Raw genomic sequence first — 25,752 nt, forward strand, 5'->3', positions numbered from 1 at the left:
AGTCGTTACCATGGTGACCGCGACACAATCAGAAACGTCTACTAGTGACGGTCAAGCCACCTACAACCGGTCCCAAAGCCGCAAACGAGTCAGGCATCGTGGTAGGACCTGGCGAGCGGGGCCGGGGAGAGCGGGACGCCTGGATCGGGGACTTGTCGCATTCACATTGGCTGCTAAGAGGCCTCGGCGACCATTTCCGGATCCGGGGCGGGGGTCGCAGCTCCTAGCCCTTGCTGAGAGGGCTGAACTACAATTCCCAGAAGCCTCTGCGGCTGCCTTCCTTCTCCTTCCCTCTTGCTTCCCTACAAATAACAGTGGGTGAAAGCATCTAACAAGTGTTTCCAACTCGCCGAATCATTACTGGTGTAGGCATTTTTATTCTAAGCTGCTTTTTACTAAAACGTGGTCCTGTTGTCTCGCTGCACCTTTAGGACTACAATACCCAGAAGTCTCTGGGAGTCGCCGAGCCCTCTAGTTTAGGGTTGTTTTGCGGCCAGCGAGACGCCGGAAGTCTGGGAATAAGGCGGGACCAGGGAAAAAGCAGGATTCCGATTGGTGAAGAGGCCACATGGCCTTCTTTAAATGACGGAATAGAGTTGCACACGCGCATTGAGGCGTGTCTGCCTTCGTTCTGTGTCCGTGAAGTCCAGAGATCCCCGAGCCTGGGTCACCCGGGCGGTGTCGCATGCCGCCTGCGGGGAGGTTGGGGCTGCTCGCGCGAGGCGCTCTGGGTCTCATTTCCGATGCCGAAAATGCTGGCTCCAAAGTGGTGCCCTGGGAGATGAGGGCGACTTCCAGTTTCCACCCTGTTCTCTGAATGGGCTTCCAGTCTCCATGGTAACGGCCCCTCCCAGTTCCCCTGTGACTTCATAGCTGCCCACGGGAGGGGAGAAAGCTGATTTGAAGGGGCTGTGGGTTCTGAGCCAAGCTCTGTCTTTGAGGCCACCTACCCTATACCACTCGTCCCGGAGAGCTTTCACCCTCTCTGGGCCTCAGTTTCCCTTTTTGTGAAATAATGTCTGGTGCCCCTGCTGTGCTCCCTTACTATTTCAGGGCCTCAGGCAAGAGACACGCTCTGTGTCTCAGTTTCCGCATAGGTAAAGTGAGGATGATGTTAGAATTTGATGTTAAAATGTAGGTGGTGGTTGTAAGAATTAAGGGAACCTCAGAGCAATGGCCGGCACACAATGACCCAAGTGTCAGCGGCTTTGATGATCACCATTCTTACCTTTTCTTTGGAGATTTGGACAAGTTACCGCCCCTTCCTCCAGGGTCTTTGTGTGTTGATCTGCAAGTTGGATGTATTGGATTTTATGACCACTAAACTTTCTTCTGAGCACACAAGAGCAGTGGTTTTGTTCTTTCTGAGAAATACTACAGGGCTTGGTGTTAAGACACTGGAATTCCGGAAACCTGTCCCTGTCATACCAGTTGCTGTGACCTCCGTCAATCATGGTTCTTTACTGAGCCCTGAGATTCCGCAAGCGAAAATGGATGGGGATGAACTTCCAGTTCAGGCACTGCCACTGACTTTGCTTGGGGACCTGGGGCAAGCTCTGTGGCCCAGCATTGCACCATATGTAACATAACCAAGGGGTGCGCAACTGAACTTTGAGGTTGATTTCGGTGCTAAAATCCCGGTCAGTAGTTACTAGCGTCTTCACAGACCTCACCCTACCCAATGCCTTCACTTTGTGCTCCGCATCTCAGTCAACACTTAGTGATTCCAGATGTGTAATTTTTGCCATTGTAGTGAGAGGTAATTAACTATTTTATGGTTTTTTAAATTTGAATTTTTGACTATTAGGCTTAGCATCTTTTTTTTTTTCTTCGTTAAAGACTAGTCAAGTGCATTAGTGAGGAGGGGGGAAAGAGTAGAACAAGGAATTTGGTCTGTAACTGACTGTGGACAATACATTGGTAGAACTCACTACCTTTGAGCCAGCCAGAATCTTTATTATTCACTGGATATTCAGGTTTTGCCTCTGTAAATTTCCTGTCTTTCATTGCCTTTTTTTTCAAATAGTTCATTCAATCTTTGTTTTCAGATGTGCTTTCCACAATCAGGTTACAAATTCTCTGCCACTAATGATCATTACAGTTCCTCTTCTCAGCCTGTTTATTGTTTGGTCTGTTTACGGTTTCTCAGGCTTCTTATTTGTTTATTTAGACAGAGTCATGCTTTGTTTTCCAGGCTAGAGTGTAGTGGTGTGATCTTGGCTCACTGTAGCCTTGACCTCCCAGGCTTAAGCAATCCTCCCACCTCCGCCTCCTGAGTAGCTGGGACTACAGGTGCGTGCCACCACCTACAGCTAATTTCTGTATATTTTGTAGAGATGGGGTTTTGCCACATTGCCCAGGCTGGTCTTGAACTCCTGGACTCAAGCGATCCAGCCGCCTTGGCCTCCAGAGTGCTGGGATTACAGGCGTGAGCCACCATGCCTGAACTAGGCTTCTTTAAACATGGAATAGTGTTCCTTTCTAGATGAAGGAGGATCACATAGCACTTGGGAGCAAAGATGCAGCCAAGTAACCCAGCGCTGGAGCCCATGATGGAGAAGATCTCACGGCCACTCTGGCCTTGCCCTGGGTGCTTTAGTAACTTGGGAAGAAGGCCACCCAGACACTGCAGGACACCAGCATGCTGAAGGTAAGGAACTTGGCTTCGTTGAAGGCATCAGACAGGTTCCTTGCCAGAAAGGCTACAGCAAGGGACCCTAAAACCAAGAATCCCAAATAAATAGCCCAAGACAGAGTAGAAGGCAGTGACGGAGCCCTCATTACACTGGATAATGATGTAGCCAGGCATGGACTGAGGGTCCTTGTCTACGAAGGGAGGCTGTGTCCCCAGCCAGATTCCACAGAGGGTCACTTGGGTAAAGGAGCAAAGGAAGACAACAGAATGTGTTTTTTGGGGACCCATCCACTTTCAGATCCTGCTTTCTGGCCTTATAGCCTGGAAGGCCCTGCAGAAAACACAGCCACTGTGAACATAGCTGCAAAAGTGGTCCGTGAGAGGAAGCAGGTGGCAGGGCTGGGGCGGCCGATGAAGAGCAAGGAAGAGAGAAAGCAGAGTGTGAGGGAGACAAGGAGGGTGTAGCTCAGAGTCTGGTTGCTGGCCTTGACTATGGGAGTGTTTTGGTGCCACACAAACTCCACAAGGATCAGAACAGAGAGGGCAGAGTAAAACAAGGCTGTGCATGCCAGAGTCAGGCCCAAAGATTCATCATAGGCCAGGAAGGTCTCCTATTTGAGAAGGCATGTTCCCTTTTCTTGTTTGGATAATGATCTTCAGGACAAAGCCTGCATTGTTTTATATCTGAAATAAACAAAAAGGGTGTCACTGTCTTCAAAACAGAGCACTGCACGTTTGGTAAGATTCCATTGCCCAGAGCTCTCACCACCACAGCCCCATTTAGGTGGACTGTTTGGCTGGTTTGTGTGTGTGAGTTGTGTGTGTGCGTGCATGCAAGCACGCGTATGTGTGTTCTGCATGTGTTTTAAAGAAAAACATAAACACTTCACCAGCTTTTTTTTTTTTGACCATTTTAATCAGTTTTATTGATTCATACTTCCGGTTCTTATTCAGTTAAAAACCAGGCACATTAAATACATCCTCTTATTGCTTTATAAATGCACGTAGCTCATTCTCTATATCAAAAGTAATAAATAATGGCCGCAAAACACCAAGACAGTTATAAAAATGACAACCCAGGCTTGAACATAGTATTTAACAGTCCAATCTAGAACAGTAACCCAACACGGTACATAAAAGTGCCACATATGAAAACATGCAGTGTGTGTAGTCACTCTAGTACTGAGCTTGCACTTGTTATTCTTTAAAACATACTAGGGCTTTTTCACTCCTTAAAAAAGGTGGACATGATGCAAACATTGCAAGTTATAGCATCACTGACTTTAATATTACATTTATGTGCCAAAAATCTTTACAGATACATAAGAAAGAGAAAATAAAATCAATGATAACACAGTATATTTAATAAAAGTGAAAATGAGTTTTTTGTTGTACCAAAGAGGAAGCTACATATTTTGAAACAGACAAAGCCAAGCCAGAAACTGAAGCAGAAGCGGGATCACGCATTTAATAGCAGAAATCCTAAAGTTACACTCAGTATAAATTGATTGAAAGCAGGAATATTGCAAACAGCATGATGGATATGAGGCAGACAACCTTGGCTAAACAAATAATCCAGCATTATCATTATTGTTATGACTGTGGTGGGGCTATTTAAAGGAGTATCCAACTCTCCAGCACAGATGGGGGTTCCTTCACCTGACTCCCCTTAAAGGCTCTTGAAATAAATCACTTGATAATAAAAGGCAATCCCTGCATACCCACCCAACCCCAACAGAATCAACTAATGTCAAGTTTATATGCAAATGGAAAATTTTTTCTTTTGTGCTTGGAATGAATTTCGAAGAAGCTCATTCACCCCTATTTCTTGTCTCCCTTTCTTAAATCAGGTAAGAAAGCTGTACAGGTTTAATTCAGAACTTATGGCTGGGTGCAGTGGCTTACGACTGTAATCCCAGCACTTTGGGAGGCTGAGGCGGGTGGATCACGAGGTCAGGAGTTTGAGACCAGCCTGACCAACATGGTGAAACCCCATCTCTACTAAAAATACAAAAATTAGCCAGATGTGGTGGCGGGTGCCTGTAATCCTAACTACCCGGGGGGCTGAGGCAAAAGAATTGCTTGAACCTGGGAGGCAGAGTTTGCAGTGAGCCAAGATTTCACCACTGCACTACAGCCTGGGCGACAGACCGAGGCTCCATCTCGGGAAAAAAAAAAAAAAAAAGAACTTACACAAAATGCTGGGGTGCTTTATTCACAGTAATGGCTTGAAATCAGTTCATTTCCAAACGAGTCTCTGGGATTGGTGAAAGACTGTGTGTTTTAGCATTTAGCAGATTTTAAGTAAAAACAGATATGCTCAAAAGAAGAAAAGTGTGCTTTTCTTTGTCCTTAAAGGAACTTCATTCATAGCAAAATATGCACAAACAAGACCTGTTTAACAAACACAGATCTGCCCAGGCCAGTCGCATCCTAAGCCCGGTCCCTCCTGTAACTATGGTCCACTGGAATTGGAACTCTTCTGTCGAGGTTCTCTTCTGCAGTTTTCATTAGTATAGCGAGCCGGCTTCCAGACACCCTTCCTTTTTGAATAGCACTCATCAGCTGCAAAAATTCATTGAGTACAACCTGTCCATTTTTATTCAAATCTACTTCATTTAGAATTTCATGGAGTGTATTTTCATCCATTTGGACATTGATACTCTCTAATATACGCGGAACATCAACAATGGTAATAAAGCCTTTCTGGTCTGCATCAAACTTACGAAATCTCTTCTTATACCTGTCACTGTCTGAAGGCAATAGGCTAATTTCAGAGCCGTCTGTTAACTGTTCTGATCAAAATTTAGTCTGTTTCATAATATAGAAACTTCTTGGCTGTTTCAAGTTGTTCCTGTTTCTTATAATCATCTCAATTCTGTTCTCTGCCCATGAGTTCAACAATCCTGAGTAGGGCTTCCTCTGCTGCTCGGACATTTAGAAAGGCCAGGCGAGGCTGAGGCAGGCAGATCACCTGAGCAGGAATTTGAGACCAGCCTGACCAACATGGAGAAACCCAATCTCTACAAAAATACAAAATTAGCCAGGCGTGGCGATGTCCTGACCAACATGGAGAAACCTAATCTCTACTAAAAATACAAAATTAGCCAGGGTGGAGACCCAATCTCTACTAAAAATACAAAATTAGCCTGTAACTCCAGGTACTCGAGAGGCTGAGGCAGGAGAATCGCTTGAACCCAGGAGGCGGTGATTGCAGTGAGCCAAGATCGTGCCATTGCACTCCAGCCTGGGTGACAAGAGCGAAACTCTGTCTCAAAAATAATAATAATAATAATAAGCCAGGCGAGTACAACGTGAAATCATATCCACAGTGGTGCAGGAATACTCCTTAATCCCATAGTTCATCTCTGCTTCAATATATGGAAATTCTGACACAAAACATACTCCAACAATATGCCACCTTTTGCTAGTCACACTTGCCATTGTGGCCACCTCAAAAGCCTTATCACCATAGGTGGCAGCAAGATGCTGTGCCCCCTCGCTTTCAAGTCCATAATCCTGGACAAACTTCATGTAGAGTGTGGGGTTCCAATCTTAACCCCTTGAAGGAAAAGCCTAGCTGTTCTACTTGGTCCTGCTTTCAAATTGTGGGTTTTGATAGCAGCATTTAGGGGATCTTCCGCCACAGACCAGTAAGTTACTTACTTTCCACCTGCTGTAGTAATAAGACCTCTCTCACTGACATCGACAACATGATTTCAGGAGATAGACTGAGTATCTGCAGATTTGGGATCTGTAACAAGGGGATGGATACAGCTCCACAAGGGGACAGATACCGCTCCACGCTGCTAGGATGTCCCCCCTCTTCTCACCTCAACATCACAGCTCAGGTAATTACGTGCTTCATTCAAAATGAAGTTAATATCTTCTTCTGAAGGACTTGGATGGTGTGTAATATCAGTTGGAGTATCAGTAGTGCCAGCAATCATCATCTTTTGCCAGGGTAAGAAGAAAATAACTCGCCCGTCACTGGTCAAGAAGTCCCATGCTCTCTGGGCTGTAATAACCAGGCATCACAATATGGACACCAGCACTTGGCTGGCAGATAGCTGCAGCATCCTTATCATCCATTTTGCACACAGAGTCTGTGAAAGGTCCCATGGCATTGATAACACACTTGGCTCTCATGTCAAATTCCTGCACTGTGAGGACATTCTTGCACCACGCACCACTCACACGCACTTTCGCTGTCTGTCTGGGTGTCTGTCTTCTTGAGCAAGCTCACTACCTCCCTGTCATTGGCTGTGGCATCCCCATATCTGGCAGCAGTCAGCACAATGGCAAGGTTCATCCGTGCGTCGTTATGTCATCCATCATAGTAGACAATTCCTCATACCAGTTTGTCCTTCTGGAGCATTGGGAAATGTTCAAGGGCTCTTGATTTGCTGAAGACATAACTGCTTTTCAGGCAATTACTTCCTGCAACCAAATCATACAGCTTGATTCCTACCCAGTAGTAAGGTAACTGCCACCACTCGTAAAGTGGAAGCATGACAGGCAATGGAGCTGATAAATGGGGAGCAATTTCTGGCAGGTTGGCATGCTCCTCAAGGGTTTCTGTTACCATTCTGTACTGCTCAATATCCAACTTCATCATGGCCTTCTGAAGATATCTCACACCACCATGGATCAAATTAGTGCTTCTAATGCTGGTCCCTGGTAAGTAATCATCTCTTTCTACAAGGCTGTTTTTAGTCCTCTGGTGACGGCATCTAGTGCACAGCCACTTCCTCTTTCTTCTCCTCCCATAACAAGGATATCAAATTCAGATATATTTTTGCAAAGTCAGTAGCTGAGCGTCTCTGGAAGGAGGCTCCCTGTTAACAGGTTCTGAAATGCAGTCTGCTGCTTCAACATAGACCAGGCTCATTTGTTTCCTTCTGTAATAAGCAAACTGAGAAAGTCCTAAAACAGTTGCAAGAGCAGCTCCTCCAACAAGAATCGTCCCTTTCACTGCCTTTTGAAAAGCTATTTCTTAGCCTGAGGACTTCTCGTCGTCTGCCCACAGATCTGGCTTCCCCTATTCCACACCTCTCAGCCGGCAGGCTTCCCTAGGCCTACAGATTTGTCCAGGAGGCGGGCGACCCCGCAACCCCGCCGTCAGAGCTCAGAGCCCTCGCCTGGCTTCACACTTCACCAGCTTTTCCATTAATACTGGAGGCAAAATATCCTGGAAAAACTTCCACTACAGTGTCTTTAATAATTGTGGATCTTACCTCTCTGTTTGTCTCTATCTCATGTAAACGCATTCCCTCCCTGCCCAATCTATCTCTCGCCATCTTGGTATCTATCTATAGATACAGACATGTAGTCGCCTCTCAGTATATCTGTAGGGGATTAGTTCTAGGATCATCTCAGGCACCAAAATCTCAGGCTGCTCAAGTCCGCTGCATAAAATGAAGTACTATTTGCATATAACCCAGCGCTTACTCCTGTATACTTTAAATCATCTCTAGATTACATATAATACCTAATACAATGTAAATGCTATGTAAATAGTTGTTAGACTCTCTTGGTTTTTAAATTAGTATTATTTTTATTGGTTTCTTAAAAATATTTTTTGGAGACCGGCTTCTTGCTCTGTCACTCAGAGTGCGCTGGCACAATCACAGCTCACTGCAGCCTCAACCTCCGAGGCTCAAGTGATCCTCCCAACTCAGCCTCCTGAGTAGCTGGGACTAGGTGCATAGTTTATTTTTTGTAGAGACAAGGTCTCACTATGTTGCCCAGGCTGATCTCAAACTCCTGGACTCAAGTGATCCTCCTGCCTTGGCCTGCCAAAGTGCTGGGATTACAGGTGTGAGCTACTGTGCCTGGCAAAAAAATGTGTTTGATCCCAGGTTTGTTGAATTTATGGATGCAGAACCCTGAGGCAGAACTTTTTTTTTTTTTTTTTTTTTTTTTTTGAGATAGCGTTTCACTCTTATTTCCCAGGCTGGAGTACAATAGCACGATCTCAGCTCACTGCAACCTCTGCCTCCCGGGTTCAAGTGATTCTCCTGCCTCAGCCTCCCAAGTAGCTGGGATTACAAGCATGCGCCACCACACCCTGCTAATTTTGTATTTTTAGTAGAGATGGGGTTTCTCTGTGTTAGTCAGGCTGGTCTCAAACTCCCAACCTCAGGTGATCCAGCCACCTCAGCCTCCCAAAGTGCTCGGATTACAGGCATGAGCCACCGTGCCTGGCTGGCAGAACTTTTTTTTTTATAGATACATAATAGTTATATGTATTGTGGGGTCATGTGGTATTTTGATGCATGCATACAATGTCTAATGATAAACCAGGGCAATTGAGACTCCATCACCCCAAACCTGCACCCTTTCTTTATGTTGGAAACATTTCAGTTCCTCCCCTCCAGCAACTTTAAATCATACAACAAATTATTGTTAACTGTAGTTGCCCTGCTGTACTACTGAATAGTAGATCTTGTTCATTCTATCCAGCGGTATTTTTGTGCCCACAAAACAACCTCTCTCCTTCCCCCCTCTATTCATAGCCTCCGGTAACCACCAATCAACTCTCTAATTCCATGAGATCCATGTTTTTAGCTCCCACATATGAGTGAGAAGATGGAATATTTGTCCATCTATTCCTGGCTTATTTCACTTAACATAATGTCCTCCAATTCTATCCATGTTGCAGCAAATAACATAATTTTATTCTTTTTTATGGCTGAATAATATTCCATTATGTATATGTGTCATATTTTGTTCATCAGTTGGTCAAGAGGTATATGAAACGCTGTTCAACATCAGCACATCAGGGAAATGCACATCAAAACCACAGTGAGAAATTATTTCACTCCAGTTAAAATGGCTTTTATCAGAAAGCCAAAAAATAATGGATGCTGGTGAGGATGCAGAGTAAGGGGAACCCTCGTACAATGTTGGTGGGAAAGTAAATTAGTACAGCCACTATGGAAAACTGTGGTGGTTCATGAAACAACTAAAAATAGAATTCCCATGTGACTGGCATTCCCACTGCTGTGTACATGTTCAAAAAAAAAAAAAAAAAGGAAGCTAGTATGTCAAAAAGATACCTGCCCTCCCACATTTACTGACAAATTTCTGAGGGCCTGTGGAGGAAAAGTTAAATATTAAGTTTGAACTCACTTGAACATGGCCACAAACAATGGTCACCAAGTCCTGGAACAGGTTGTGTGAGCCCCTTAGGCATTCATCCAGCGCTGTTTTGGAGAAATCTCTATTTCAATCTATTCCTATACGTTAGTTATTGAAAAAAAATAGACAACCACAAAAACAACTTGACCTTTTTGTGTTCCTTTAGCTCAGTCGTGAAGGGCCCTCGTGACTGGGCCTCATGTCAAACAACTCCTTACAAAAAGAACTAGGGTCCCAGACTGCATTGAAGCTTCATGAGACCTCTCATTGTCTGTGCATGGACGAGTGGCCGACTCTGGAGCCCAGGCTGTTGCTTCCTAGCGTGGTGGTGAATCCTCCATAGTCTGGTGAGTGTAAATACATGTATATCTTTTCCCTTCTTCCCTCCCCATTGCAATTTGCTTATTATATCCATTTGCTTATTATATAATTTGCTTATTCTATCTACATTGCCATTTACATGGGATAAAGGTTGTTTACCCTTAAAGGTATTGTGTGTGTGTCTTTTCTTCTCCCCTCACACGTTTCCCACACAGAACGGGGCCCCTCCCCAGAAACTGTCTTGCTTCCTAATGTCCCACTTTATGGGAGCTCAATTCAAGATGATATTTGGGTGGGGACACAGCCAAACCATATCAATGACTGCTTTGTTTGGCCCAGATTCCAGTTGTATCTACTGGGAGAGGAATTATCCCCGAAAGAGAACAGGGAAGTCATGGGGCTTAGCTTGCTAGGTTCCCTTCTTGTGTGATTTCACTCTTGCATTACCTTTTTTCCCTTTCTGAAAACTGTTGTCAGATAGAATGCATCCAGGTTTGTAGTTTTCTGTATCAGGAAGTCCAGTCTAGCACCAGTCACTCTGTCATCACCAGAAGTAGACATTTAAAAAAAAAAATAGCATTTGAAGGGGTTAAGGAAGGAGAATTCATTAGATTGTGAGGCAGATATACTGGTTGTTATCTGTTGTTGTTGTTGTTGTTGCTGTTTTCAGGATTTCAGGGCCTAGATTTTATGACAAGAAATATTTCAAGAGGATTAGAGTGTGGTGTTAAAGAATTAAGAAAACAATATATATTGAGTGCCTTTTTCCAGCTTTGAGTTTTGATTAACAAAAAATTACATATATTTAGAGTGTACAATAGGATGTCTTGATGTATGTATATATTGTAAAATGTCTAAAACAAGCTAATTAATATATCCACATCTCACAGTTACCATTGTGTGTGTGTGGTGAGAACATTTGAGATAACTCTTGGAAAATTTCAGGTACACATTAGGATTCTCTATGTTCACCATGCTATACATTAGGTCTCTAACAGTATTTCATCTTATAGCTGAAAGTTTCTGCCCTTTGACAAGCATCCCCCCAAAACCCCAACCCTCCACCCCGGTAACTGCCATTCTACTCTCTGTTACTACTCTCTGAGTTTGACCTTTTTAATATTCCACGTATAAGTGGAAATCATGCAGTATGTGGCTCTCTGTGCGTGGCTTATTTCACTTCCCATAGTGTACTACTGGGTGCCTTTCAGTATTGGGCGATTAACTGCAAATGACACCCCCACCCACCCATGCTCTCACATAAATGTGCTGCATCTCTCCCTCCGCTTCACTAATGGTACCAATCCCACTAGATCTCGAGTCTCCTCTGCTTTGATTTCCATCATGGGCCCTAATATGCAACATATTGATCCGCTGCTCATAATCAGTCATGCCAAGTCTTCTTCATGCCTGTGGCTTCCTCTTCAACACATAAAGAAACCAGCCTTGAGCAGAACATAGCAGCTGAAAGACACTCCTTACACTTTGCTCTGTATCCATCATTCACTCATCCAGCAAACATTCACTCAGTGCTATATGCTGACCCACCTACAATGCCCTTCACAAGTTGAGGTTATGCTTAACCTCTAAATAGTCATGTGACACTTATGTGAATATAGAAAGGCTACAGTGATTTTTTGTTGTTGTTGTTAGAGATAGAGTCTAATTTCAGGTGTCCATTAGGATTTACTACATTCATCATGCTATATATACATTAGGTCTCTAATGTCACCCAGGCTGGAGTGCAGTGACACGATCATAGCTCACTCCAGCCTCAAACTCCTGGGCTCAAGCAATACTCCTGCCTCAGCCTCCCAAGTAGCTAGGACTTAAGGTGCATCCCACCACACCTGGCTATGTTTTTTATTCTTTATAGAAATGGGGTCTTGCTGTGTTTCTCAGGCTGGTCTCAAACTCCTGGCCTCAAGCAATTCTCCCATCTCACCTCCCAAAGTGGGGGATTACAAGTGTGAGCCATAGCACCTGGCCAACTGCAGTGATTTTAATTATAAATATATATATTTATTAATAATACATTTACTATGTTTATATATTATATATGTTTTATAATGTACATGTTAAATATGTATACCATATAAATCATACACATATTGAATATAAATACACACATTATATTAAATGACATTAAATATATACAAATATCTTATATGTATGATATATAATTTTACATCCCCAAATGCATATTTTACAATATAAGTGCATGTATATCTTATACTATCTAGGTATAAATGTGTTTTATGTATTCTATACAAATATTATACAATACCTAAATTTATGTACATATTCAGTTTTACACATCTACTAATATATGTAATCTATTTTGTTTTTACAAGTGTATTTACATACACATGTGATACGTATGCACTGTAGTTCATGTATTACATGTGCACAGTTGTGTGTTATATGTAGTATTACATAAGTATCCATATGTGTATATATTTCCCATGTAAATGAATATGTGTAGTATAAATTCATATATATCAAAATACAATAGTATACATGATATATTTATATTCACATTAGTACATATTTTGATACATATGCATTATAAACCTTACACACATTTATATTATGAAGTATATCCACATAGTTAGAAGTAGCTTAGTAATAAACTCAACATTTATGGTAGTGATCATGTATGGGGGTAGCACAGTGAAGGGAGAAAGAGAAGCATGGGTGGACAGGAGAAGTGATCAATGTTTACTTCTTAGGTGGATGGGGATGTTTTTGGGAGTTCATCATTTTACTATGTTTTATAACTTACATGTATGTTGCAAGTTGTTTTTTCAACATATTGAATACTTCCAAAGATATAATTATAAAGAAAAATGCTGTCACAGAATGCAAACTTCCTGTTTTAAAAATTTTACTATTTTATTATAAAATAGTTTTAGTTTTATGACATTAAAAAAACATATTTGTGGCCAGGAGCAGTGGCTCATGCCTGTGATCCCAGCACTTTGGGAGGCCTAGGCAGGTGGATCACGAAGTCAGGAGTTCGAGACCAGCCTGACCAACATGGTGAAACCCCATCTCTACTAAATACAAAAATTAGCTGGGCATGGTGGTGCGCACCTGTAATCCCAGCTACTTAGGAGGCTTAGGCAGGAGAATCACTTGAACCCAGGATTGCAGTGAGCTGAAATTGCACCATTGCACTCCAGCCTGGGCTACAGAGCATGACTCTGACTCAAAAAGAAAAAAAATTGTTACAAAAAATGGGTAAAATATGATAAAGAAGATAATCACATAAACAACATGTGGGTCAAAGAAGAAATATGACCAGGCGCGGTGACTCATGCTTGTAATCCCAGCACTTTGGGAGGCCGAGGCAGGTGGATCACGAGGTCAGAAGATTGAGACCACGGTGAAACCCCATCTCTACTAAAAATACAAAAAAAAAAAAAATTAGCTGGGCATGGTGGTGGGCACCTGTAGTCCCAGCTGCCGGGGAGGCTGAGGCAGGAGAATGGCGTGAACCCGGGAGGCAGAGCTTGCAGTGAGCCAAGATGGTGCCACTGCACTCCAGCCTGGGTGACAAAGCAAGACTCCATCTCAAAAAAAAAAAAAAAAAAAACCAAATTAATAAAAAAATGAAAGAAATGTAAGAGAAATTTTAAAAATAATTTGACCTTTGCTGGGCATGGTGGCTCATACTTGTAATCCCAGCACTTAGGGAGGCCAAGGTGGATGGATCAGTTGAGGCCAGAAGTATGAGACCAACCTGGCCAACATGGCGAAACCCCGCCTCTACTAAAAATACAAAAATTAGCTGGGTGTGGTGCCATATGCCTGTAAACCCAGCTACTTAAGAGGCTGAGGCACGAGAATCACTTGAATCTGGGAGGCAGAGGTTGCAGTGAGCCGAGATCGTGTCACTGCACTCCAGCCTGGGTGACAGAGCCAGGCTGTCTGTCTCAGAAAACAAAAACAAAAACAAAAACAAACAAACAAACAAAAAAGTTGAACTAAATAAAAATGAAGTTACAACTTACCAGATTTGTAGGATGAAGCAAAAGAAATGCTAAGAGGGAAATAAGAGAGTTATAGTATTAAGTATCTATATCAGTAAAGAAGATAATTCTATATTCAATAGTCTATGTTTATACCTTAGGAAACTAGAAAAATACTGTATTCTGTACTCTGACTAATCTCAAAGCAAGCAGAAGAAATAATAATAATAATAATTGGAGTAGAAATTAATGAAATTGAAAATAGAAAAATAGAGAAAATCAGCATCTAAATATTCTTGAAATAGTCAATACAATTTAAAAAACATTAAAAAAAGTTTTCCATGATAATTTACTTTCTCACATCTTGGTAGGTCAAATATCTTATTTTGTTCTTTGTGTATCACCATTGTAATCTGGGTAGTTTATCCCAACAATGTTTTTATTTTTAAAAAATTTTTATTTCAAAACTAATTTCCACTTTAGGTTCATGGAATACATGAGTAGGTTTGTTACTTAGGTATGTTGCATGATGTTGACGTTTGATGATTGATGCTGTCACTCAGGTAGAAAGCACAGTACCCAATAGTTTTTCAGCCCTTGCCCCTTGTCTTGCTTCTCCCCTCTGGTACTCCCCAGTGTCTACTGTTCCCATCTTTATGTCCATGTGTGCTCAGTGTTTAACTTCCACTTATAAGTGAGAACATGCAGTGTTTGGTTTTCTGTTCCTGTGTTAATTCACTTAGGATAATGGTTTCTACCTGCATCTATGTCATTGCAAAGCACAGGATTTTGTTCCGTTTTATGACTGCATAGTATTCCATGGTGTATATGTACCACATTTTCTTTATCCAATCCATTAATAATGGGCAGCTATGTTGATTTCACATCTTTGCTTTTGTCAATAGTGCTGCAGTGAACATATGGGTGCATGTGTCTTTTTGGTACAAAAATTTATTTTCTTTTGGATATAAAACCAGTAATGAATTGCTGGGTCAAAGGATAGTTCTGTTTTAAGTTCTTTGAAAAATCTCCAAACTTTTCATAGTTTCAAAATTTCCAAACTTTTCAGCTTTTCACAGTGGCTGACTAATTTACATTCCCACCACAGTGTATAAGCATTCCCTTTTCTCAGTAGCCTTGCCAGCATCTGCTCTTTTTTTTTACTTTTTAATAATAGTCATTTTGACTGTTGTAAGATGGCATCTCATTATTGTGGTTTTGACTTTCATTTCTCTGACGACTAGTAAAGTTAAGCATTTATTCATGTTTGTTGGCTGCTTGTTTTCTTTTGACAAGTGTCTGTTTACATCTTTTGCCTATTTTTAAGGGGATTACTTTATTTTTGCTTGTTTAGTTGTTTACTTTTTACGTTGATTCTGAATATTAGACCTTTTTGATGCAGTTTTTGAATATTTTCTCCCATCCTATAGGTTGTCTGTTACCCTGTTACTAGTTTCATTTGCTGTATAATTAGATCCAATTTTTCATTTTTTGGTTGCAATAGCTTTTGAGAACTTAGTCATAAATTTTTTTCCATAGCCAATGTTCAGAATGGTGTTTCCTAGGTTTTCTTCTAGGCATCTCATAGATTGAGGTCTTACATTTAAATCTTTAACCCATCTTGAGTTAATTTTTGTATATGGTGAATGTAGGTGTCCAGTTGCATTCTTCTGCATATGCCTAGCCAGCAATCTCAGCACCATTTATTGAATAGGGAGTTCTTCACCATTGTGTTTTTGTTGTTGACTTTGTCTAAGGTCAGATGGCTGTAGGTGTGTGGCTTAATTCTGGGTTCTGTTTTTTGTTCCATTGATCTATGTCTGTTTGTGCCTGCCGTTTTGCTTATTGTAGTCTTGTGGTACAGTTTGAAGTCAAGTAATGTGATGCCTCCAGCTTTGTTTTTGTTGTTGTTTAGAATTGCTTTGACAATTCAGGCTATTATTTGGTTTTAGATGAAGTTTAAAGTAGTTTTTTTCTAGTTCTGTGAAAAAAGATGTTAGTAGCTTGATAGGATTGGCATTGAATATGTAGATTGCTTTGAGCAGTATGGCCATTTTAACAATATTGATTCTTACAATTCATGAGCATGGAATGCTTTTCTGTTAATTTTTGTCATCTATTATTTTTTTCAGCAGTGTTCTGTAGTTCCCCTGGTAGAGATGTTTCACCTTCTTGGTTATATATAGTCTAGGCTGTCTTTTTTTTCTTTCAGCTATTGTAAATGGAATTGCATTCTTTTTTTTCGAGACAGAGTCTCACTCTGTCACCCAGGCTGGAGTGTAATGGTGTGAACTCAGCTCACTGCAACCTCTGGGTTCAAGCAATTCTCCTGCCTCAGCTTCCTGAGTAGCTGGCATTACAGGCACCCGCCATCATGCCCGGCTAATTTTTGTATTTTGGTAGAGATGGGGTTTCCCCAGTTGGCCAGGCTGGTCTTGAACTCTTGACCTCAGGTGGTCCACCCGCCTCAGCCTCCCAAAGTGCTGGGATTACAGGTGTGAGCCACTGCGCCCAGCCTAGTATTTCAAAGAACTTTTTTTATTTCTGCCTTAATTTCATTGTTTACCTAAAAGTCTTTCAGGAACAAGTTATTTAATTTCCATGTTATTGTGTGGTTTTGAGAGATCTTCTTGGTATTGATTTCTATTTTTATTGCACCGTGGTCCAAGGGTATGGCTGGCATGATTTTTATTTTTTTTTAATTGATTGAAACTTGCTTTAGGCTGAGCTTGTTGTCCATGTGTTCCATGTGCAGATGAGAAGAATGTGCACTCTGTAGTTATGGCTTCAGTATTCTGTAAATGTCTATTAGGGCCAATTAGTCAAGTGTCAGATTTAAGTCCAGGTGTCTTTGTTAGTTTTCTGCTCTGATGATCCATCTAATGCTGTCAGTGGGGTGTTGAAGTCCCCTACTATTATTGTGTGGATGAGTCTTTTCATAGGTCTAGAACTACAGCTTTATGAAGCTGGGTACTCTAATGTGGGGTACATATGTATTTAGATAGTTAAGTCTTCTTATTAAATTGAGGTCTTTATCATTATGAAATTCTTTTCTTCATACTTTTTTACTTTTCTTGGTTTAAAGTCTGTTTTGTCTGATCTAAGAATATCTACCCCTGCTTTTTTTGTTTTCCATTTGCATGATAGATTTTTTTCCAACCTTTTACTTTGAGCCCTATGGGTGTTGTTACATGTGAGATGGATCTCTTGATGACAGCAGACAAATGAGTCTTTCTTTTTAAAATCAAACTTGCCACTCTACGCCTTTTGAGTAAGGCATTTAGGCCATTTATATTCTAGGTTAATAGTGATATGTGAGGTTTTCATCCTTTCATGAAGTTGTTGCTTAGTTGCTTTGTAGGTTTTTATTGTGTGGTTGCTTTATAGGATCTGAAGACTATATACTTAAGTGTATTTTTGTGGTAGCAGGTATTGTTCCTTTGTTTCCATGTTTAGAACTCCTTTAAGGATTTCTTGTAAGGCTGATCTAGTGGTAACAAATTCCCTGATTGCTTGCTTGTCTGTAAAATATTTTATTTCTTCTTTGCTTTTGAAGCCTAGTTTGGTGTGACATAAAATTCTTTGTTGGAATTTCTTTTCTTTCAGAATGCTGAAAATAGGCCTTCAATCCCTTCCAGCTTGCAAGGTTTCTGCTGAGAAGTCTGCTGTTGGTCTGATGGTGTTCCCTTTGTACATAATCTAACATTTTTCTGTAGCTGTCTTTAAGATTTTTTTTCTTTAGTATTGATGGTGGACAGTGTGGTGACTATGTCTTGGTAATATCTGTTTTTTATAGTATCTCCCAGGTGTTCTCTGGATTTCTTCTATCTGGATGTCTACCTCTCCAGCAAGATTAGGGAGATTTTCTTAAATTATTCTCTCAAATATGTTTTCCAGGTCATTTACCTTTTCTCTTTCTCTCAGAAATGTCATTAATTCATAAGTTTGGTCACTTTATATAATCCCGTCTTTCTCAAAGACTTTATTTTTTTTAATTCTTTTTTTTGTCTGAGTTTGTTCAAAAGACCAGACTTCAATTCTGAAATTCGTTCTTCTGCTTGCTCCAGTGTATTGATAAAGCTTTTAATTGTATTTTGAAATTCCTTAATTGAGCTTTTCAATACCAGAAGCTCTGACTGATTTCTTTTTGACATGTTTATCTCTTCCTTCATTTACTAGATTGCTGTAGAAATATATTTGTGTTGATTTTGAACCTTGCCTTGGGTGTTGCTGAGCTTCCTTGCAATACATGCTTTGAATTTTTTGAGAGCTTCTCTTAGTAAACAATAATAAAGTATATACCTAGTGACATTGGCCACAGCCATCTCTTATTCATGCATGCCATCTGCTGGTAGTATGCCAAACTGCACAATAGCTCAATATAAAGCCAGCCATGAGAAGTCCATAGGGCTATAAAAGCAAAGCCAAAAGATGGTACCAAACATACTGTATGCTCACACCTTCTAGGGAGACAGGGCAAAGGAAAAAAAAAAAAAAATATATATATATATATATATATATATATATATGAATCTTGTCTGCATGAAAATAATTACAAAAATTAGGAATGCCAACATCTCCAGATGAGAAGAAGCCACTGTAAGAATTCTGGCATCATGAAAAATCTGAATGTTGTGACACCACTGAAAGATTACACTAGCTCTTCAGCAATGATCCCTAACCAAAATGGAAAACGAGAGATTACAGATTAAAAAATTCCAAGCATGCATTCCAAGATGGACAAGGCTGGAATGGGCAGGCCCATGTACAGGCTTCCTGATAGCAGACACAGGCACCAGTGTTAACCATGTACCCAGAGGTGTGACTAGCCATGGAGATCAGATAGGAAACCTCCTTGGCTCCAAGTTCTCTGCATAGAGTGGGGTGTTCTAGATGCCTGGAGGTCTGCCTGGGCTTGGACTATAGACGACCCCACTGCACCACAATCTCTGCAAAGAAAGGGTGGGGTGGCTCACAGACTGCCTGTTTTATCACATCTCTACCATTTGGTGATGATCTGATCTTGCACAAATTATTTTATTATTATTTTTAAATGTTATATTTTGTTCACTTTTCCAACGTGATGTATCAGTTATATTGACATAACCATTTATTTTTATTTTTTATTTCTGTGGGTAAATAGTAGGTGTATATCTTTATAGGTTACATGAAATACTTTGATATAAGCATGCAATGCATAATAATCACATCAGGATAAATGGGGTATCCATCACCCCAAGAATTTATTTTTTGTGTTACAAACACAAAGATAGAGCTCCCAGAGGAATGGGCAGAATTCCATCTTTGCTGTTTTTCAGCCTTTACTGGTGATACCTCCAGGTACTGGGAAATCTGAGATGACTAGGGACTGGAGAGGACTCCCAGCAAGCCACAGCAGCCCTATAGAAAAGTGGCCAAATTGTTAAAAGAAAAAAATACTCATCCAAAGGTCAGCAATTTCAAATATTAAGGGTAGATAAGCCCACAAAGATGAGAAAAAAATCAGCACAAGAATGGTGAAAACACAAAAAGTCAGAGTGCCCTCTTTTCTCCAAATGACCACATCACCTCTCCAGCAAGGGTTTGAAACTGGGCTGAGATGGCTGAAATGACAGAAGTAGACTTCAGAATACAGATAAAAACAAACTTCACTGAGCTAAAGTATCATGTTTTAACCCAATGCAAGGAAGCTAAAAAGTCATGATAAAGCATTGCATGAGCTGACAGAGAAAATATCCAGTGTAGACAAGAATGTAACCAGCCTGATAGAACTGAAAAACACAATAGAAGAATGTTAAAATGCAATCACAAGTATTAATAGCAGAATAGACCAAGCAGAGGAAAGAATCTCAGAGCTTGAAGACTGCCTTTCTGAAATAAGATAGGTAGACAAGAATAGAAAAAAAAAAGAATGAAAAGGAATGAACAAACCTCCAAGAAATATGGGATTGTGTAAAGAGAACAAATCTATGACTGGCTGGTGTACCCAAAAGAGATGGGGATAATGGAACCAATTTGGAAAACATATTTTAGGATATCATCCATGAGAACTTCCCCAACCTAGCTAGCCAGGCCAACATTTCCATTTGCTTGGTAGATCTTCCTCCATTCCTTTATTTTGAGCCTATGTGTGTCTCTGCAGGTGAGATGGGTTTCCTGAATACAGCACACTGATGGGTCTTGACTCTTTATCCAATTTGCCAGTCTGTGTCTTTTAATTGGAGCATTTAGCCCATTTACATTTAAGGTTAATATTGTTATGTGTGAATTTGATCCTGTCATTATGATGTTAGCTGGTTATTTTGCTCGTTAGTTGATGCAGTTTCTTCCTAGCCTTGATAGTCTTTACAATTTGGCTTGTTTTTGCAGTGGCTGGTACCAGTTGTTCCTTTCCATGTTTAGTGCTTCCTTCAGGAGCTCTTTTAGGGCAGGCCTGGTGGTGGCAAAATCTGTCAGCATTTGCTTGTCTGTAAAGTATTTTATTTCTCCTTCACTTATGAAGCTTAGTTTGGCTGGATATGAAATTCTGGGTTGAAAATTCTTTTCTTTAAGAATATTAAATATTGGCCCCCATTCTCTTCTGGCTTGTAGAGTTTCTGCCGAGAGATCAGCTGTTAGTCTGATGGGCTTCCCTTTGTGGGTAACCCGACCTTTCTCTCTGGCTGCCCTTAACATTTTTTCCTTCATTTCAACTTTGGTGAATCTGACAATTATGTGTCTTGGAGTTGCTCTTAAGGAGTATCTTTGTGGCGTTCTCTGTATTTCCTGAATTTGAACGTTGGCCTGCCTTGCTAGATTGGGGAAGTTCTCCTGGATAATATCCTGCAGAGTGTTTTCCAACTTGGTTCCATTCTCCCTGTCGCTTTCAGGTACACTAATCAGACATAGATTTGGTCTTTTCACATAGTCCCATATTTCTTGGAGGCTTTGTTCGTTTCTTTTTATTCTTTTTTCTCTAAACTTCTCTTCTCGCTTCATTTCATTAATTTCATCTTCCATTGCTGATACCCTTTCTTCCAGTTGATCGCATTGGATACTGAGGCTTGTGCATTTGTCACGTAGTTCTCGTGCCATGATTTTCAGCTCCATCAGGTCCTTTAAGGACTTCTCTGCATTGGTTATTCTAGGTAGCCATTCATCTAATTTTTTTTTTCAAGGTTTTTAACTTCTTTGCCATTGGTTCGAACTTTCCCCTTTAGCTTGGAGTAGTTTGATCTTCTGAAGCCTTCTTCTCTCAACTCGTCAAAGTCATTCTCCGTCCAGCTTTGTTCTGTTGCTGGTGAGGAGCTGCGTTCCTTTGGAGGAGGAGAGGCGCTCTGATTTTTAGAGTTTCCGGTTTTTCTGCTCTGTTTTTTCCCCATCTCTGTGGTTTTATCTACCTTTGGTCTTTGATGATGGTGACGTACAGATGGGTTTTTGGTGTTGATGTCCTTTCTGTTTGTTAGTTTTTCTTCTAACAGTCAGGACCCTCAGCTGCAGGTCTGTTGGGGTTTGCTGGAGGTCTACTCCAGACCCTGTTTGCCTGGGTATCAGCAGCGGTGGCTGCAGAACAGCGGATATTGGTGAACGCAAATGCTGCTGCCTGATCGTTCCTCTGGAAGTTTTGTCTCAGAGGAGTACCCGGCTGTGTGAGGTGTCAGTCTGCCCCTACTGGGGGGTGCCTCCCAGTTAGGCTACTCGGGGGTCAGGGACCCACTTGAGGAGGCAGTCTGCCCATTCTCAGATCTCAAGCTGCGTGCTGGGAGAACCACTACTCTCTTCAAAGCTGTCAGACAGGGACATTTAAGTCTGCAGATGTTACTGCTGCCTTTTGCTTGTCTGTGCCCTGCCCCCAGAGGTGGAGCCTATAGAGGCAGGCAGGCCTCCTTGAGCTGTGGTGGGCTCCACCCAGTTCGAGCCTCCCGGCGGCTTTGTTTACCTACTCAAGCCTTGGCAATGGCAGGTGCCCCTCCCCCAGCCTCGCTGCTGCCTTGCAGTTTGATCTCAGACTGCTGTGCTAGGAATGAGCGAGGCTCCGTGGGTGTAGGACCCTCCAAGCCAGGTGTGGGATATAATCTCCTGGTGTGCTGTTTGTTAAGCCCATTGGAAAAGCGCAGTATTAGGGTGGGAGTGACCCAATTTTCCAGATGCCGTCTGTCACCCCTTTCTTTGACTAGGAAAGGGAATTCCCTGACCCCTTGTGCTTCCCGGGTGAGGCGATGCCTTGCCCTTCTTCGGCTCACGCACAGTGCGCTGCACCCACTGTCCTGCACCCACTGTCTGGCACTCCCCAGTGAGATGAACCCGGTACCTCAGTTGGAAATGCAGAAATCACCCGTCTTCTGTGTCGCTCACGCTGGGAGCTGTAGACTGGAGCTGTTCCTATTCAGCCATCTTGGCTCCACCCGCCCTGTACTTTCATTTATAACTTGCTTGTTTTATGTAACAATGCCTCCTGGAAATTATTCCTTAACAGGTGTGAAGTTAACCTCGTTCTGTGTGTGTGTGTGTGCAGGCACATGTTGCTTTACATCCTGGTCAATATTTAGTGATTACAGATTTGTAATTTTTTTTTTATTCTGCATAGTAATATGCTATTTTGTGGCTTTTTAATTTGTATTTTTGATTACTAGTTAGGCTTAGCATCTTCTTTTTTAAAACTGAAGACTAGTGAAAGTTGAATCCTGGAAGAGGGGAGAGTATAACAAGATAAATCTGTTACTGTGAAAAATTAATTGTGACAACTCAATACCTTCCAATGAGCCCAGAATCTTCTTATTCACTGGATATTCAGGTTTGCTTCTGTAAGTAACTTGCCAATATCTCATTTTTTTTGAAACAAGTTGTTTAATATTTATTGATTTTTCAGGAGCACTTTACACAATTAGCTTACAAATTCTCTACCACTAATAAGCATTATAGTCCCTCCTCTTGGTCTATATATAGTATAGTCCTTCTGTTTATGGTTTCTCAGCTTCTTCTTTAGGTGTTGAAGACTGTTCCTTTCTGGGTGAAGGAGAATCATGTAGCAATTGGGAGCAAGATGCATCCATGTAACCCAGTGCTGGAGGTCAAGATGGAGACAATCTCCACAACCACTATGGCCTTTCCCTGAGTGCTACTGTAACTCAGGAGGAAAGCCACCCAGATACTGCAGAACACCAACATGCTGAAAGTGAGACATTAGGTTTCATTGAAGATGTCAGGCGGGTTACTTTCCAGGAACACTGCAGCAAAGGTCCCCAGAACCAAGAAGCCCAAATAGCTCAAGAAACAGTAGAAAACAGTGATAGAGCCCCCATTACACTGGATGATGATTATACCAGGACTATGGGTCTTTGTCTAGGGGGGAAGGAGATGTTTCCAACTAGATTCCAGAGATGGTCACTTGGATGAGGGGGCAAAGGTGACAACAGAATGAGATTTTAGGGTACCCAACAGGACCCTGGGTTCTACTGGCTGGCCTTGTAGCTTGCCCATCCTACTGGCTGGCCTTGTAGCTTGGAAAGCCGTGACCACAGTGAAAGTTTTGGCTGAAGCGGAAGACACAGCCACTGTGAACAGAACTGAAAAGGTGGCCTGTTCCCAGGGTTCAAAGCATATACGGAAGGAGAAAGCTTGACAGTGATGTAATGTATTTGGCATGCAAAAATGCCTGCAGGGAATTCATTCTAAATGGGGAGAAATTCAGAACAGGCCTTAGGAACAATGTGACCTGGGCATTGTCATCTTTTCATTGTAACTAATTACAGACTGCACTGGATTTGTGAGACATATGACAGCAAACCTTTTCTGTAAACGGTAATAAATATTTCCAGTTTGCAAACCAGAAGGTGTCTGTGGCAACTATTCAAGTCTTCTCTTGCAGATTGAAAGCCACTGTAAGTAATATGCAAAGGAGCGGTTGTAGCCGTATTTAGCAATATGTGAAGGAGCAGTTGTAGCCATATTTAGCAATATGTAAAGGAGCAGTTGTAGCCGTATTTAGCAATATGTAAAGGAGCAGTTGTAGCGGTATTTAGCAACATGTGAAGGAGTGGCTGTAGCCATATTTAGCAACATGTGAAGGAGCGGCTGTAGCCATATTTAGCAATATGTGAAGGAGCGGTTGTAGCCATATTTAGCAATATGTGAAGGAGCGGTTGTAGCCGCATTTAGCAATATGTGAAGGAGCGGTTGTAGCCGTATTTAGCAATATGTGAAGGAGCGGTTGTAGCCGTATTTAGCAATATGTGAAGGAGCAGTTGTAGCCATATTTAGCCTGTGGGCCATGGTTTGCTTGCCCTTGCTCTGGATGACTTAGAGTACTCAACACCTGCCCACACTGACCCTTCCAAGCTGTTTCTGGGGATTGGCTGATACTACCGTCTTGGGGGAAAGTCTGAGCATTTTTCCCCTCCTCCATCCAAACCCAAAATGGACAGAGAAAACTCACTATGTGCAAAATGGAAATCCAAATGGAAATTGGATTCCATTTGGATTTCCATTTTGCTATGGAGACTCATGCAACCTGTTTTGTGGCCAATTGGATCTAGAAGGGTGGTGTTCTCTCAGAATTTGCAGGATAAAGTTACCCAAAGAGTAAACATGAGTTGAATGTCAGCTTTCAGAAGGAATCGTTTGAAAGCCCTCCTGTCACCTTTCTGTCAGGAAAATGTCTCTCAAGGCAGTGCCTGCACTCAAAGTAGCAGTGGAGCCAGCAGGGCAGCTCTCACTGCAGACAGAGTGAGAAAACTGGAGGAAGCAGAGTTCTAAAGTTAGATTGTTGGATCTGCAGGAAAACGAAGTTCAAAACCACTTTTCCTTTTCACAATTCTCTTAATTCTTCTCTTACTATGAGTCAGGGTATCAGGTCACATCAATTTCATGAAAGGAATACTAATGATAATAATTTAGGATTTTTTGGCTACAGCTAGAGAAATCTCAAACAAACAAGCTTAATCAGGAAAGCTTTTGACACATAGTTGGAAATGGAGGTACTTTTCTGTTTCTGAAACCCTGTTTTTATTGGCTTCTCATTGGCTTTTTCATGGTGGCAAAATTATACTTAGCTGTCAGCGCCTTCATATCCATGAACAACAATTTCTGTGGAATAAGAAGGAGATATACTGGAACTGCAGCTTTTGGTAACCTCGAATTTTCATTTTGGCAGGCAAACCAAAGAGAAGAAAGACTTTGTGCTTGAGAGTTGAAAATGAGACCACCTTGCCATGTCAATTCAGGTCTCTTAAAGTCTTCCCTTGCAGGAGAAGAGGGAAGTGAAACGAAATCTTCTTGCTGATTAATTCATTGACAGAATGGGATTGTCTTGTGAAAGGGAAATATCTTGGATCCCTTCAAGCTGGGAACCCCTCAGGGCAAATCTGCCTACTTCTGTCAATTCGTCAATCTCATTCTCCATTCAGTTTTGTGCCCTTGCTGGAGAGGAGTTGCCATCATTCGTCATACACAAGTATCAATAGCCAGATTGATCAAGCAAAAGAAAGGACATCAGAGATTGAAGATCAACTTACTAAAATAAGGCATGAAGAAAAGATTAGAGAAAAAAGAATGAAAAGGAACTAACAAAGCCTCCAAGAAATATGAGACTATGTGAAAAGACCAAACCTACGGTTGATTGGTGTACCTGAAAGTGACAGGGAGAATGGAACCAAGTTAGAAAACACATTTCAGGATATTATCCAGGAGAACTTCCCCAAC

At 41.6% G+C, this 25,752-nt stretch overlaps 1 protein-coding gene and 1 pseudogene across 2 annotated transcripts in view; both read right to left on the reverse strand.

Annotated features, from left to right (window-relative positions):
* Positions 1–4,797, reverse strand: part of LOC129019400 (zinc finger and SCAN domain-containing protein 5A) — a 97,333-nt gene extending 92,536 nt beyond the window's left edge. For both annotated transcript variants that reach the window (XM_063658517.1, XM_054461858.2), the window contains exon 1: positions 10–4,797. The gene's annotated coding sequence lies outside the window, so the exon portion shown is untranslated. The remainder of the gene's footprint in view (positions 1–9) is intronic.
* Positions 4,798–5,068: 271 nt separating this feature from the next.
* On the reverse strand, positions 5,069–24,441 carry LOC129021124 (glycerol-3-phosphate dehydrogenase, mitochondrial-like; annotated as a pseudogene).
* Positions 24,442–25,752: the final 1,311 nt, after the last annotated feature.

The sequence above is a fragment of the Pongo pygmaeus genome, chromosome 20, assembly GCF_028885625.2.
Source record: "Pongo pygmaeus isolate AG05252 chromosome 20, NHGRI_mPonPyg2-v2.0_pri, whole genome shotgun sequence".
Classification (NCBI taxonomy): domain Eukaryota; kingdom Metazoa; phylum Chordata; class Mammalia; order Primates; family Hominidae; genus Pongo; species Pongo pygmaeus.